This window comes from Taudactylus pleione, unplaced genomic scaffold, assembly GCF_031769625.1.
Source record: "Taudactylus pleione unplaced genomic scaffold, aTauple2 ptg000336l, whole genome shotgun sequence".
Lineage (NCBI taxonomy): Eukaryota > Metazoa > Chordata > Amphibia > Anura > Myobatrachidae > Taudactylus > Taudactylus pleione.
In genome coordinates, this window is record NW_028284737.1 from 7,334,944 (window position 1) to 7,350,221 (window position 15,278).

At 44.6% G+C, this 15,278-nt stretch overlaps 1 pseudogene; it reads right to left on the bottom strand.

Moving 5' to 3' along the window:
- Nucleotides 1-14,637: 14,637 nt before the first annotated feature.
- On the bottom strand, nucleotides 14,638-14,753 carry LOC148508902 (5S ribosomal RNA; annotated as a pseudogene).
- Nucleotides 14,754-15,278: the final 525 nt, after the last annotated feature.

Here is a 15,278-nt window from a genome sequence, read left to right on the forward strand (position 1 = left end):
AGTCAAGGGAATTTCCTGAAGTGTGCAAACAGAACATTTAAGCACATAAGCTGCACAACAAAGGACATATACCCCTAACTAAGTGTAGAGGCTCCCAAGGGGAGGTAGAAACTACAAATCCATCCTGTGCCCATTTTAACCAATACACCTAGGCTACTGGTGGGACTAGCCCCAAATAGAAGGTAACCCCTAGGTAACTGTAATAAGGGGAGACTTAAACCAGTATTTCTCTCCTCCTTGCTGTGGTGCTTCTGCCCTCTCACGGCATCCAGCCCAGCCCAGGATGCAGAGCACCACACTGGGCTGTGCACAGTGGGTGCCCTCCCTGGGCAAGGCAATGAGGACCTCTCCTCTGGTAGGTGCCCCATGGCTCCAGAGGTTCTTTGGCAGGTGATCAGTTTGTCCTCACAGCCAGGAATCCAGCAATGGAGTCATCTGGTCCTTTCTGTGCTGGTCCCCTGCCTAACACAGCCGCAGGTGGCGTGATCCTTTTCTCCAGTGGCAGCAGGTACTCGAGGTTCTGGTGGGGTCTCAGATCCTCTTCACTCTCCGCCAGTCAGCAGGCACCAGCAGGGGTCCTCACCAGGACTCAGTCTGCGGAAAGTAGGCTCCTCTCCGGCAGCAGTCTCTTCAGTCTTCACTATCTGGCGCTGCTCCTCCTCAGCGGCAGCAGGGCATCAGCACCTCCCGGGCAGCAGAGCTTCCTCTCTTCCATGGAGTATCAACTCTTTTCCCCCAGCAGCAGGACCATCAGCAGGCAACTCTAGGAGCAATCATCCACCTGCGGGGTCCTCACAACAAGGGCAGTGGTGTCCACAGTGGGGTAATCAGAAGCTGAACTCCGCTCTGTCCCGGCGGCACTATGCAAGGGGGCGGCAGGTCTGGCATCACCCTTGCTCAGTCCAGCAATTATTCTCCCCCTTTCACTATTATTCATGGTAGCGAACAGCCGCAGTAGATGAGAGTGAGGCAAGCTAAAGGGGGTGATCATGGGTGGAAGCGTCCGGTTTCGCCCACAGGGCATGTGTGCTCTGTGTGGGTGCACCGGCAGCACCACCCTAGTTACAGCCCTGATGCATCTTGCTTTTTTTGTAGTTTGCAGACTCAAACAAGAGGCATGGCGGAGAGTTGTCCTTCGTGAGTTCACCTCGTGTAGAGTTCTCTTGCATGTAAATCTTAGAGATGTGCACTGACCTCCGTGTTTTTAAATTTGAGTTCTGAACCTGGGGAAGATCTCTGTACGACTCAGTATCCCAAAGTGATTCCGAACTCAGACTTGGAGGCATATTCAATTTGGAGCGAAAAGTCCTGTACTTTTCACATGCTGGACTTTTCGCCAACATCGCTGGTTTTCCATGCGACAAAGTATCGCGCTCGTCCCCGCTTATCCCTGTATTCAATTAAAATTTGTTGAAAACGGGACCCGGTGAATCCGGACCTGGCGAAAAGTTCTGTCAGATTTGGGGTAATCAGCCTAACACCCCCCAAAAGATGCACTGACATTGTGGATCACTATAGATACCCCCGAATAGGCCTGCTGAAGGTATTTGGGGTACTTAAATGCTCTCAATAGCTGCTAATTAGCGTCTTTGCACAAGTGATGAAGAATAGAATTTTTTGCAGAAAATAACTAGTCCCAGAAAATGTGGAGTACACGAAAATGGGTGCTAACATATTTTAAAGTTGCTAAAGTGAAGTTTTAAAACGCGTAAAAAATCTACCTGCCGCAACCACCTGCAAACTTAAAAACACCTGGGGCATACTTGGGGACCCCCCAGGAGTGTATTTCACTAGTTTTTAAATTTGTTTCCCAACTTTGGTCTTTTTTGTCCCAAAATGAAAGTACTTTTTTGGGGTGATCTAAAATGTTTTTTAAACTTTTTTTGATGCAGTTTATCTTTTGGGGGACTGTCCCAAGGGTGCAGGGTTTTTTTCTGAAGTTTTCACCCCAAAACCCCAATTCTGAACTTTTTTTCGACACCTATTTATAGGCGTAAACTTTTTCAGTGGTTCCATTGCATTGAATTTACGCACCGGCAAAAAGTCTCCGGAAGTGAATACAGAGGAAACTTTTTGCATGGCGAAATGACGTCACTCGCGATACTTTATCGCCAAAAATGGCTTTTTGCACCTAATTGAATATGGTCCTTAGTTTGACTCGGAACCCCTAAATTTGGTTGTTGTTGGATCTCTGAGAACCAGACCCGCACATCTCTACTAAATTTGCAGATTGTTGCTGACTTGTGGATGTACTGCACAGCATGTTACTGATGTAGTCTGAGCAGGGTCGTAACTAGGGTAGTGCGACCAGTGCCATGGCCACAGGGCAGGAGGTGTTGTTTGGGCCTGTAAATTTTCCTGTTTATTATCATTCTCACTTGTAACTTCCTCTTCTTTTATCCCTAGCATCTCCTGGCCTCCACTATTTCTTCCCTGGCCCTTCCCCATGAGGCTACAGCCCTTTTTCAGTTGCACTATCTTATGTCCCTATATAACAAATGGGCGGGGGGCGCCAATGCTCTCTCCTGCACAGGGCACCAAAAATTCTAGTTACCGCTCTGAGTATGTAGCTTGCACTGGTGGATCTGAGTATGTAGCTTGCACTGGTGGAGCTGCTTGTTTTGCAGACATGATGGACATATTCTGATGTACATTAAAATTATTCTTGGGAACCAAACTCTGAGCCAAGTACATTGATGGTTCTTTTTATATTAGGGCATTCTGCAGTCTCCAAGAACTCTGCTTCAGCAATGGCAGCTGCAGCTTCCTACTCTGCAGAGAGCTTCTCTATAATTGCCTCTAAGTGTTTTTACTCCATATCTTTTTCTATCTATAGATGTGATCTTTCAGCTTCCAAATGTGATTTCTCTATTTCGTTTTCTGCTTCCGAACGCAAGTACAATCACTGACATGCCATTGGCACTCCCATAATATGTCAATGAGGCAGGCTTTTTTGCATTCACTTCTGGCCCACCTCTCAGACACCTCCTAGGATGCCCATGGCTTTTCGCCATAATCTCAATGAGTGGGATCGCATACACAACAGCGATCTCTGCATACACTCAGTGGTATGCATGCGCACTAGGAGTTTCCAGGACTTTTTGTATATGCGCAGTAGCAAATAATCACTCAACTGTGCAAACATCAACGATATATCCACCTCTGAATTAGGCAATGATTCATGGCACTCTACAGCTTCCTTGACACCAACCCAGAGCCAACATAGCCATTCCATTAGTTATTTCACTCCCTTGAATCATCTCTAAAACTACTACATCCTTTACTCTACCTGCAGCCCATCCTTCTGTACATATTGCTGCCTCATTACTTTTCTCTCCTCTTACAAACACACGTGAGCTTTTAAATTATCTATACACATTGACAATAACATCCATAACCTCTCACTATAAAAATCAGTCAGACAAATCCCACAAATATATTTATATGTCTCACCTATTGCTTCTATTAGCTGGTGACATATCTCCAAATCCAGGGCCGACCCACATGCCACACCCACAGCGAACTATAAATCCAGCTAACCTCATAAACATTGCGTGCCTCCCTTCACCCTCCAAGTCACTAAAATGTGCCTTATGGAATGCACGCTCTGTCTGTAACAACTAACATCCATCCATGACTTCTTTATTTCAACTAACCTCAACCTTCTGGCAATAACAGAAACATGGCTCACACAATCAGACACTGTTTCCCCTGCTGCACTTCCACATGGTAACCTACACTTCTCCCACACCTCCAGGCCTGGTAATTGTAAAGGAGGTGGGGTAGGAATATTACTCTCCCAAACTTTCACATTCAGAGTTCTCCTACAGGTACCTTCACTTACATTTACATCATTTGAAGTACATTCTATAAGGACTTTCACCCCTTTCTCTCTGCAAGTTGCTGCTATTGCCCGCCTGGGCCACCTCAACAATTTCTGGAACATTTTTCAGCCTGGCTCCCTCACTTTCTATCCTCAGACATCTCCACCATCATTATGGTTGATTTCAATATCCCCATTGACAGTCCACAATCCCCTCATGCCTCCAAACTACTCTCTCTAACCTCCTCTCTTGGTGTCTCCCAATGGACTGACTCCTCTACTCATAAGGAGGGCCACTGCTTTGATCTTGTATTTACCAGACTATGCTCTATTTCTGATATCATTAAAGCTCCTTTCCCTCTCTCAGATCACAACCTTATCACCTGCACACTCTCCTCCATTACATCAACCTCAATGTCAGTGAAATCATCCAAACCTCCTAAAACCCGTAGAAATATTAATGCTATTAACTTTCAACAACTATCTACCTCTCTACAACAGCGACTCTCACCAATTTCTACATTCACTTCTCCTGAGACTGCTGCATCACACCTAAATCAGATTCTAGAAAAAGCCCTTGATGAAGTAGCTCCAGCTACCCATCACACACCATGTAGACTTCGACATCAACCATGGCATTCTAACTTAACAAGGCATCTACAAAAACTCTCACGTAAAGTGGAACATCAGTGGCGAAAGTCTGGTACTCCATGTGACTTCTTCTCATATATGACTATCTACAACTCTTATCGTACTGTTCTGGACACTGCCAAACAAACATATTTCCAATCTCTTATCTCTTCTCAAGCCTCTAACCCCAAGTGACTTTTTAATACATTTAAACTGCTTCTTACCCCTCCCTCACCCAAGCCACCTGCTACTATCTGTGTACATGATCTTGCTTCCTATTTTAAGGACAAGATTAATAATATCCAAAATGAAATGGTATGTTCTTCCTCAGCTAGTGACCTACTCAATTCCTTACCTGAACCCTCTGGCACATTCTCTTCATTTGACCTCACAAACGAAGATGAAGTATCTACACTCTTCTCATTCTCCTACTCTACTACCTCTCCTCTAGATCTATACCCTCACAAATCAGTAAAGCTCTGTCTCCTGTGCTCATCCCAACCATAACTAAAATCTGTAATCTCTCTCTCTCTACTGGCAACTTTCAATCACTGTTCAAGCATGCAGTGATTACTCCCATTCTGAAAAAACAAAATTCTGATCCTAACACTCTCTCAAATTACCATCCTATCTCCCAGCTCCCATGCCCCTCTAAGCTACTGGAGAGACTTGTCTACACTCGCCTCACACACTTTCTTAACACCCACAACTTATTGGACCCACTTCAGTCTGGCTTTCGTTCCCAGCACTCCACAGAGACAGCACTGACTAAGGTAGTAAATTATCTGGTTACTGCCAAGGCTAAAGGCCATTACTCACTCCTAATTCTTCTAGATCTCTCTGCTGCTTTTCACACTGTTGACCACTCTCTTCTCATACAAACATTACAATCCCTAGGTCTTAAGGACACAGCTCTTTCTTGGGTCTCTTCCTACCTATCTGATCGCTCTTTTTCTGTTAGTTTTTCGGATTCTGCCTCCTCTTTGCTACCTTTATCAGTTGGAGTACCGCAAGGCTCTTTCTTAGGTCCTTTGCTATTCTCAATCTATGCCACCTCTCTTGGCAAACTAATCCACTTTTTTGGATTTCAATACCATCTGTATGCGGATGATACTCAAATCTACCTATCCTCTCCAGATTTATCACCATCTGTATTGGTCCGTGTCACTGAATGTATTTCTGCCATTTCATCTTAGATGTCATTTCGCCACTTGAAACTTAATATTTCTAAAACAGAATTAATTATATTTCCACCGGCCAATAACAGTTACCAACCTGATCTATTTATCACTGTTGATAACTCAACAATCCACCCCACCCCATAAGCTCGCTGTCTTGGTGTCATCCTTGACTCTGAACTGTCCTTTGTTCCCCACATTCAATCTGTCTCAAAATCATGTTACATACATCTAAAAAACATATCCAAAATTCGACCATATCTCACACAAGATACTGCAAAGACTCTAATCCATGCACTCATTATTTCCCGCATTGACTATTACAATAGTCTCCTTACTGGTCTTCCCAAAAATAGGCTATCGCCATTACAATTCATTATGAATGCAGCTGCGAGGCTTATCTTCCTTGCCAAACGTTCTACCGTATTCAATACAAAATACTGTTACTTACAAATAAGGCCATTAACCAAACCACACCAACTCTTCACTCGACTCATAATATCTCCCAACCCGAACTCTCCGCTTAGCACAAGATCTGCGTCTCTCATCCCCACACATTAATAGCTCCCATTCACGGTTACAGGACTTTTTGCTGGCTGCACCCACTCTATGGGTGCCTTACCACGCACAATAAGACTTACCTCTAGTCTGCAATCCTTCAAACGTTCCCTGAAAACTCACCTCTTCAGACAAGCTTATCAGATTCCAGAACCGACCACATAACCTTCATAGCTTCCATGTCTTATTACATCCCCTATCACAGTCCACACATAACCTCACACATTGTCTTTCTTTCCCATACTCCTGACATTTAGCCGACATTCCTGTGTGACTGAATCCAGAGCTGTAACTAGACATTTTGGTGTCCTGTGCCAGAAAGAGCATTGGCGCCCCCCTCTTTTTTCAAAGGGACATAATGCACCCAAAAAGGGCCATGGCTTCATGGGGAAGGGCCAGGGAAGAGATAGGAGAGGCCAGGAGATGCTGGGGATGAAATAAGAGGAAGCTACAAGCAGGAATGATAATAAACAGAAATTGACAGGCCCAAACAGCGCCCCCTGACCTGTGGTGCCCTGTGTGATGGCACTGGTCGCACTACCCTAGCTACGGCCCTGACTGGATCATGCAGCCCACCAAGAAACTCTGCATTCTGGCTGGAACAAATTGCAATATATAGCACCTATCCTTGTGTATCAATGCCTATTTCCCTATAGATTGTAAGCTTGTGAGCAGGGCCTTCCTACCTATATATCTGTCTGTTTTGTTGTATAAATGTTTCCAATTGTAAAGCGCAATGGAATATGCTGCGCTATATAAGAAACTGTTAATAAATAAATTCCTTCAGACTCTGCTGACTACCTGAACTGCTGTATATCCTTCCTACTGTAGCTTCCAGAACAGCAGTGGGGTTCTCTGAATAGTGACACATTTCACAGTATTTGTATTTCTGAAGAAATAACACAGTTCTGCATTCTAGTCTCTATTTGAAACAGTGTTCTCTCATCATGCCACATTAGTTTGGACAGACCAAAAAATAAAATCAGCACTTTGTAGTGCCACACTACACTATATTAAATAGTTTAAAGTCCCCTCTGCTTCCTAGCCAATCAATTTATTTTAAACACTAGTGACTTATTTAAAAGAATAAAGTACTTTGCACTATTCCTGCACCCTGACCTACATTTCATATTTGGAACACAAATATCCTCATGATCTTGTTGGTTTGCTCAGAGCACACACCCCAAGACAAAACTAATATATTCCACACGGCATGACTGCCAGTACACTAGAGCTGCTGGAACTATCCTCCTGCAGAAACCACAAATCAAACAGCCCTGCATGACCAAGCCAGGGAATTTACTAAATGAAAACTCCAAATCTAAATAATGAGACTTTCTCTTGGCTGCCCTTGCACATACACAGAATGTGGCGGGATTGTGATTATCGAGGGTTATATATTTATTTTATCTTGTTTCGTAGATATAGCAACAACCAGCATGGCTTTGCTGCAAGTTTTTGAGCAAACCAAAATGCTTGTGCAAATAATAATCTTATTTTAAATGTTCTTTCCATGATGATGCAAACTTTCACACTGCTATTGGTGTGATCATAACTGTCTATATAGCAGAGGTCATTTCTGGCTTGGAGACTCCCACACACTGTGAAATAGAACTGATGTCTAGGCTTCAACATAGATTGTTGTATGCAAGGTTGATATTATCTGCTACTAAGTAAACACAGGATAAGGCATCTTCAGTATTAGCACAAGATTAAATGTTTAAATATATATATATATATATATATATATATATAACCAAGTCCTTATCCCAGGCACTCACTGCTCTCTAAAAGTCTCAAACTTGCGCCGGTGCCCTCCATAGGTGCAAAGACCGCACCTTTGCTAATTTTAACTGTACTTCATTGTGTATTTTGTAGGAGTATGTTATTATGTTGCCTTGGCTGCAGGTGGAAGGGTGGTCTGTTGGTTCTCCTGGACGGCGAAGCGCAATGACATCACAAGTGTTGTGATGCAATGGAAATGGCGTGCAAAACCACGTGGACTTGCACTGCAGCGTCTGTCCAGGTGAGTACGATTAAATCACCGATTGATTAGCATCCTTTTGTATATATAAGAGTACACTGTTTTTATGATTTTGTACCCCTGATGACGAGCACACCTTGTTTAGAAGACGTCTGAGTGCCGCCATTTCTGCTATATGTACACACACACACACACACACACTCACCATTAAAACCACTGACAGGTGAAGTGAATAACATTATTTTATTACAATGGCACCTGGCAAGGGGGGGATATATTAGGTAGCAAGTGAACACTCAGTTCTTGAAGTTGATATGTTGGAAGAAGGAAAATGGGCAAGCGACTGGATCTGAGCTACTTTGACATGGGGCAAAATTGTGATGGCTAGACAACTGGGTCATGGTATCTCCAACATGACAGGTCTTTTGAGGTGTTCCTGGAATGTAGTAGTTAGTAAGTTCTTATTTGGTGCCCCGCCGTCACAGCCGCTGACACTGTATGGAGGAGTAAGACAGAGAGTTGTGGGTGAGGGGGGCACCGGACGTGTTACACTGACAAAGACAACACCACTGAGTAAGGACAGGCTATAGATAGACGGAAGCGGCAGCTGATGGTCTGACATGGAGCTCTCCACTAGTGTATGGTGGCTTCTCAGTTGCCAGGAAGAGGTGCCATGTATTGGGCGGATGTAATAGTACACTGCAGCCCTAAGTTGGGTGAATATATTGTGGGCAATGGAGGAGGTGCTCCTTCAGTGCTGGAGCCCGGCGGCAGATGCCTCCATTATCTCCAATAGTTCTGCCCCTGTATCTACCAAAGGGGACGATTCAATTAAATGCGAGGTGAATAGTGCCGGGAAGTTGCTCCCGGAGCTATTCTATTCACCGCTCTGTTTAGCCCGACTATTACAACTTAAGTCATAGAATGCCGGTTCTCACGACTTAATCTGGGTATTTAGTCGTGGCCAGCACTTTAGTTGGATTTCTACTTGCTCCCTCAGGAGGAAGCAAAAAGAAATCTTTTAGGTGGCCTAACAGAGCGCTGAATTCAATAGTTCCGGGAACGCCTTCCAAGCGCTATCAAGAGCGCCCTTAATTGAATCGCTCCCAAAGTGTTCCAAGGAAGAACAACCTGTGATCCCTTAAACCCCCTGTATTAAAATTCAAAATGCTTAATGCAAGAGGTTTTACCACCAAACTTACTATTTTATATTCAGACAGTTATCTTGTGAGCTATTAGTGGTAGTGTAATAAGTGCAAGTTGACAATAATAACTTTCATGTAAATCCCCCTGTATTTAAAACAATGCTCAGCATGCCATTCTTGTACCACAGTCACACACCTAACACGGGGGCTCTGTGCTCCTATGTAGCAACCATGCTAATTCTATCTATGCTGTACGTAAGCTTGTTTTATTTGTCAATTTATACCACTGCAGCTGTATGTAGCATGCGCTGAAGGCTAGTAATGTCCCTTTTCCACTGCTGCAATAACCCAGGTTATTGCCGGGTCTACCCGGGTCATGACTCAGTGGAAAAGGGTTCCTGAAAAATAACACGGGTCAAGTGACCAGGGAATCCAACCCAGGTAGCTATCAGGGTCAGACCCTGGATGGACTCGGGTAATGTTGCAGTGTAAATGGCGCGGCCCGGGTTATACGACTTGGATCATGCCTAAAATTAGCTGATTGGTGGTCGTGGAGCAGTCACCTCCCACTTTTTATGACCTCACAAGTTTAGCAGGACAGACCCCAGTTCAGTGTGAAAGGGGCTGACCTGGGAACAGGGGCATAGGAAGAGCGGTTCCGACGGAGCGCGAGCTCCAGGTGCCGAAAAGGTGAAGGGTGCTGCCACTTGACTTACTGTAAATCTGACTCCTGCGGAACCACCAACAGGACACGATCGTGCCCACAGTGAAGCCATGCCCCCTTGCAGTGATGTGACTAGCTTGCGTCACTACCCCTCCACGTATCCCGCTCCCTCCCTTGCCTTCCTGGAGATTGATGTTGCCGGGAGGTGGGGCTTAAGTCCAGTGGCAATAGGAGGCGGGGATTAAGTCCAGGGGTGGAGCTTAAGCATATAGCCGTGGCCCAGGTACTGCACATGAACAGAGAGAGAATACGTGGCTGGCCGGTGCCCACAATAAAAAGAAAGAAAAGAGGTGTGTGCCGGCTGCTCTTGCTAAATGTAATTGTTGTGTGTATGTATATATATATGGTAGGGGTGAGCGGGTTCGGATTTCTGAAATCCGAACCCCCCCGAGCCCCCGCGATCCGAGGCCGATCCGAGTCAGGCTCGACTTTTCCCGCCTGACTCGGATCTGAAATCGAGGCAAAACGTCATCATCCCGCCTTCCGGGTCTCGCAGGTTTTGGATCCTATATAAGGTACCCGCGTCGGCGCCATTTTCTCACTCAGCTGTGGACAGTGAAGAGGGAGGGTGGGAGTTAGGGCTGGCTGGGCTGTGCAGTGTAGTGTAGTGTAGTGCAGTGTAGTGTTGTGCTGTGCTGTGCTGCGCTGCTGTTGTCCATAGGGGCTGTGTCCACTACTTCAAAGTCCATAGGGGCTGGCAGGACTGCGTTGTGCAGTCAGTTGTCCATAGGGGCTGTGTCCACTCCAAAGTCCTGTGCAGTGTCCCAGTCCTAAAGGGGTGCTGTAGTGTTGTCCAGGGGGTGCTCTGTCCATCAGGGGTGCTCCCCCCAAGTGCTAAAAAAATATATATTTTTTCTGTGTTTGTGTGCACTGTGGCTGCACATGCATCAACAAAGGAGCAGCGCCAACCGTGCGCCTGTGTCCCATAAGTAAAGGGCCGGCTGGCTTGTCCGTTAAAGGGTGCTGTAACCCCCAAAGTACACTCCAAACAAAATAAAAAAATATTTTCTGTGTTAGTGAATTGTGTGCGCAGTAGCCGCACATGCATCAACAAAGTAGTGCCAAACATGCACCTGTGTCATAAGTAAAGGGCCGGCTGGCTTGACCGTTAAAGGGTGCTGTAACCCCCAAAGTACACTCCAAACCAAATATAAAATATTTTCTGTGTTTGTGAATTGTGTGCGCAGTAGCCGCACATGCATCAACAAAGTAGTGCCAAACGTGCACCTGTGTCATAAGTAAAGTGCCGGCTAACTTGACCATTAAAGGGTGCTGTAACCCCCAAAGTACACTCCAAACCAAATAAAAAAATATTTTCTGTGTTTGTGAATTGTGTGCGCAGTAGCCGCACGTGCATCAACAAAGTAGTGCCAAGCGTGCGTCTGTGTCATAAGTAAAGGGCCGGCTGGCTTGACCGTTAAAGGGTGCTGTAACCCCCAAAGTACACTCCAAACCAAATAAAAAAATATTTTCTGTGTTTGTGAATTGTATGGGCAGCAGCCGCATGTGCATCAACAAAGGAGCAGCGCCAAGCGTGCGCCTGTGTCCCATAAGTAAAGGGCCGGCTGGCTCATTTCTTAAAGGGTGGTGTAACCCACAAAGTGCACTAGTCTCCAACAAAAATAAAAAATTATTTTCTGTGTTTGTGTGCGCCTTAGCCGCACGTATATATCAATATAACATAAATGGAGGACCAAACTTTCTCTGATAAAAATAAAATAGGGAAAGATCAAGAACCACTTCCTCCTAGTGCTGTTGCTGCTGCTGGGAGTTGTTCATCATCCCAGAGACGAAGTAGGAACACCACTACTTTTACTAAACAATTGACCCTCCAACAGTCCTTAGCGAGGAGGATGAAGTACGACAGCAGTCATCCTGAAACAAAACGTATAACTGAGGCCTTGACTGCTATGTTGGTGTTAGATGTGCGTGCAGTATCCGCCATTAGTGCAGTGGGATTTAGACAATTGATGGAGGTAGTGTGTCCCCGGTTCCAAATCCCGTCTAGATTCCACTTCACTAGGCAGGCGATACCGAGACTGTACAGAAACGTCAGAAAAAGTGTCCTCAGTGTCCTGAAAAATGCGGTTGTACCCAATGTCCACTTAACCACGGACATGTGGACAAGTGGAACAGGGCAGACTAAGGACTATATGACTGTGACAGCCCACTGGGTAAATGTATCACCTTACGCAGCAACAACAGCAGCGTCACCAGTAGCAGCATCTGAGAAACGCCAGCTCATTCCAAGGCAGGCTACGCTGTGTATCACTGGTTTCAGTAAGAGGCACACCACCGACAACCTCTTTTAGAAACTCAGGGAAATCATCGCCCAGTGGCTTACCCCACTTAGACTCTCCTGGGGATTTGTGATATCTGACAACACCACCAATATTGTGCGGGCATTACATCTGGGCAAATTCCAGCACATCCCATGTTTTGCTCACACAATAAACTTGGTGGTACAGAATTTTCTGTAAAGCGACAGGGGCGTGCAGGAGACGCTTTGGGTGGCCCGAAAAATTTCTGCCCACTTTTGCCATTCAGCGACTGCGTGCGCCTGTGTCATAAGTAAAGGGCCGGCTGGCTTGTCCGTTAAAGGGTGCTGTAACCCCCAAAGTGCACTCCAAACAAAATAAAAAAATCTTTTTTTTTCTGTCTTTGTGAATTGTGTGGGCTGTAGCTGCACCTGCATCCTCAAAGCCGCAGCGACAAGCGTACGTCTATCTGTTAAAGGGTGGTGTAACCCTCAAAGTGCGCTCCACAAACAATAAAAAAATTCATCTTTTTTTTCTGTCTTTGTGAATTGTGTGGGCTGTAGCCGCACCTGCATCCTCAAAGCAGCAGCGACAAGCGTGCGTCTGTCTGTTAAAGGGTGGTGTAACCCTCAAAGTGCGCTCCGCAAACAATAAAAAAATTCTTCTTTTTTTTCTGTCTTTGTGAATTGTGTGCACTGTAGCTGCACGTGCATCAACAAAGGAGCAGCGCCAACCGTGCGCCTGTGTCCCATAAGTCTGTTAAAGGGTGGTGTAACCCCCAAAGTCCTCCAAAAAATAAAAAACAATTTTTTTTCTGTGTTTGTGACTTGTGTGCGATGTAGCTGCACGTGCATCAACACAGTAGCAGCGCCAAGCGTGCGCCTGTGTCATAAGTCAAGGGCTGGTTTGGACATCTGGTCCGGACTGAAGGACGTGCCAACAATTTCTGACAAGTCTACTGTCACTGCATATGATACTGTCCTCAAAGCAGCAGCGACAAGCGTGCGTCTGTCTGTTAACGGGTGGTGTAACCCTCAAAGTGCGCTCCAGAAAAAATAAAAAATTCTTCTTTTTTTTTCTGTCTTTGTGAATTGTGTGGGCTGTAGCCGCACCTGCATCCTCAAAGCAGCAGCGACAAGCATGCGTCTGTCTGTTAAAGGATTACATCGGTGACAGCATCCAAGTAGGCATGTCAGACAGTCCGTACCTGTACTGGCAGGAAAAAGAGGCAATTTGGAGGTCCCTGTACAAACTGGCTCTATTTTACCTGAGTTGCCCCCCCTCCAGTGTGTACTCCGAAAGAGTGTTTAGGGACAGATTAATTGCCAGCTTGTTTTGTGGGGGCCCAAACGAACCAATCATTTCAGCCACAGTCGTGTGGCAGACCCTGGCGCTGAAATGATTGCTTTGTGAAAGTGTGCATGTCCTGTTTATACAACATAAGGGTGGATGGGAGGGCCCAAGGACAATTCCATCTTGCACCTCTTTTTTTTCTTTGAATTATGTACTGTTTGGGGCCTAGTTTTTCAAACTGCCATCCTGTCTGCCACTGCAATGTCACTCCTAGATGGGCCACGTGTTTGTGCCGCCCACTCATGTTGCTTAGCATAGTCATCCAGCTACCTCGGTGCAACCTTTTGGACATAAAAACACTATTGTGAGGTGTGAGGTGTTCAGAATAGACTGGAAATGAGTGGAAATTAAGGTTATTGAGGTTAATAATAGCATAGGAGCAGAAAAACCCACAAATTCTGTGATTTTAGCTGTTTTTATGCTTTTTTAAAAAAAAATACAGATCCAAAACACAAAACCCAGAACCCAAAACACGGAAGGGTGGTTTTGGCAAAACAAATCCAGATCCAAAACATGAAGAAAGATCCAGATCCAAAACCAAAACACAAAACACGAAAAGTGGCCGGTGCACACCCCTAATATATGGAAGGAACAGTATTCTAGGCATCTGGTGCTTCCTGATATTTTAATTAGTGTCCAAAAATGTCCATCAACATAGTTCATAGACTTATATCCATAGTAGAATGAGTAAATAAATAAATAGATAAATGAGAAAACAAACAAACAAAACAAACAAACAAACAAACAAATAAATAAATATATATATATATATATATATATATATATATACCAGTATTATCATAACAATATAGAACAGCAGTTATTAGAACAGATGTAGAAAAAAATGGAAGAACAGGAGTGGATATTCTTCATATTCTTCATATCCATCAATCTCAAATGTAACACACATCTTTATTTGATTTTTTTAAGAGATTGCTCCTAAATGAATGTCAAGTCTTTTTCTCACGGGATCGCCATTTAGTTAGTCTACTGCTCCTGGTATATTCGGGTGGTCCATCCCAATACTTGCCAGGCCCAACACCATATAGCTTCCAAGATCAGAAGGGATTGGGTGCTTTTGGTGTGGTATGGCGGTAGGTATTTTAGTGGTATATCCCATACAAGTAAATATTTTGACTGTTTCTTTATAAGAATGGAGCAATCTCATAACTTTCATTCAGACCACATGGAGATAGTGTGTTCAATCATAGATCCAGTACATTTCTCGTTGAGATTATTTTTGGCTAGATCACCTCCCGGGGACCCGGGGTTACATGTTCAATTGCCCTGAATGTCATATTATCTAGTGAAGAATTGTGATTTGTTAAAAAAATGTCTGGAAACTGAGTGGGTGGATAACTTGTTTTTAATATATCTAATGTGCTCCTGTATCCGAAGTTTAAGTGGACGTTTGGTCTTCCCTACGTATTTAAGTCCACAAGGACATTCTATGACATATATTACTGAAGTGGTATTACAGTTCACAAAATGTTTCATACAATATTCCTTTGAATTGTCATGATTAAAAAAAGACTTTCCTGTTAGGGTGAAGGTATTTGCATACAATGCAGTGACCACATTTATAGGCCCCCACAAATGTTGTTGTTATATTTTCCCTTATTTGT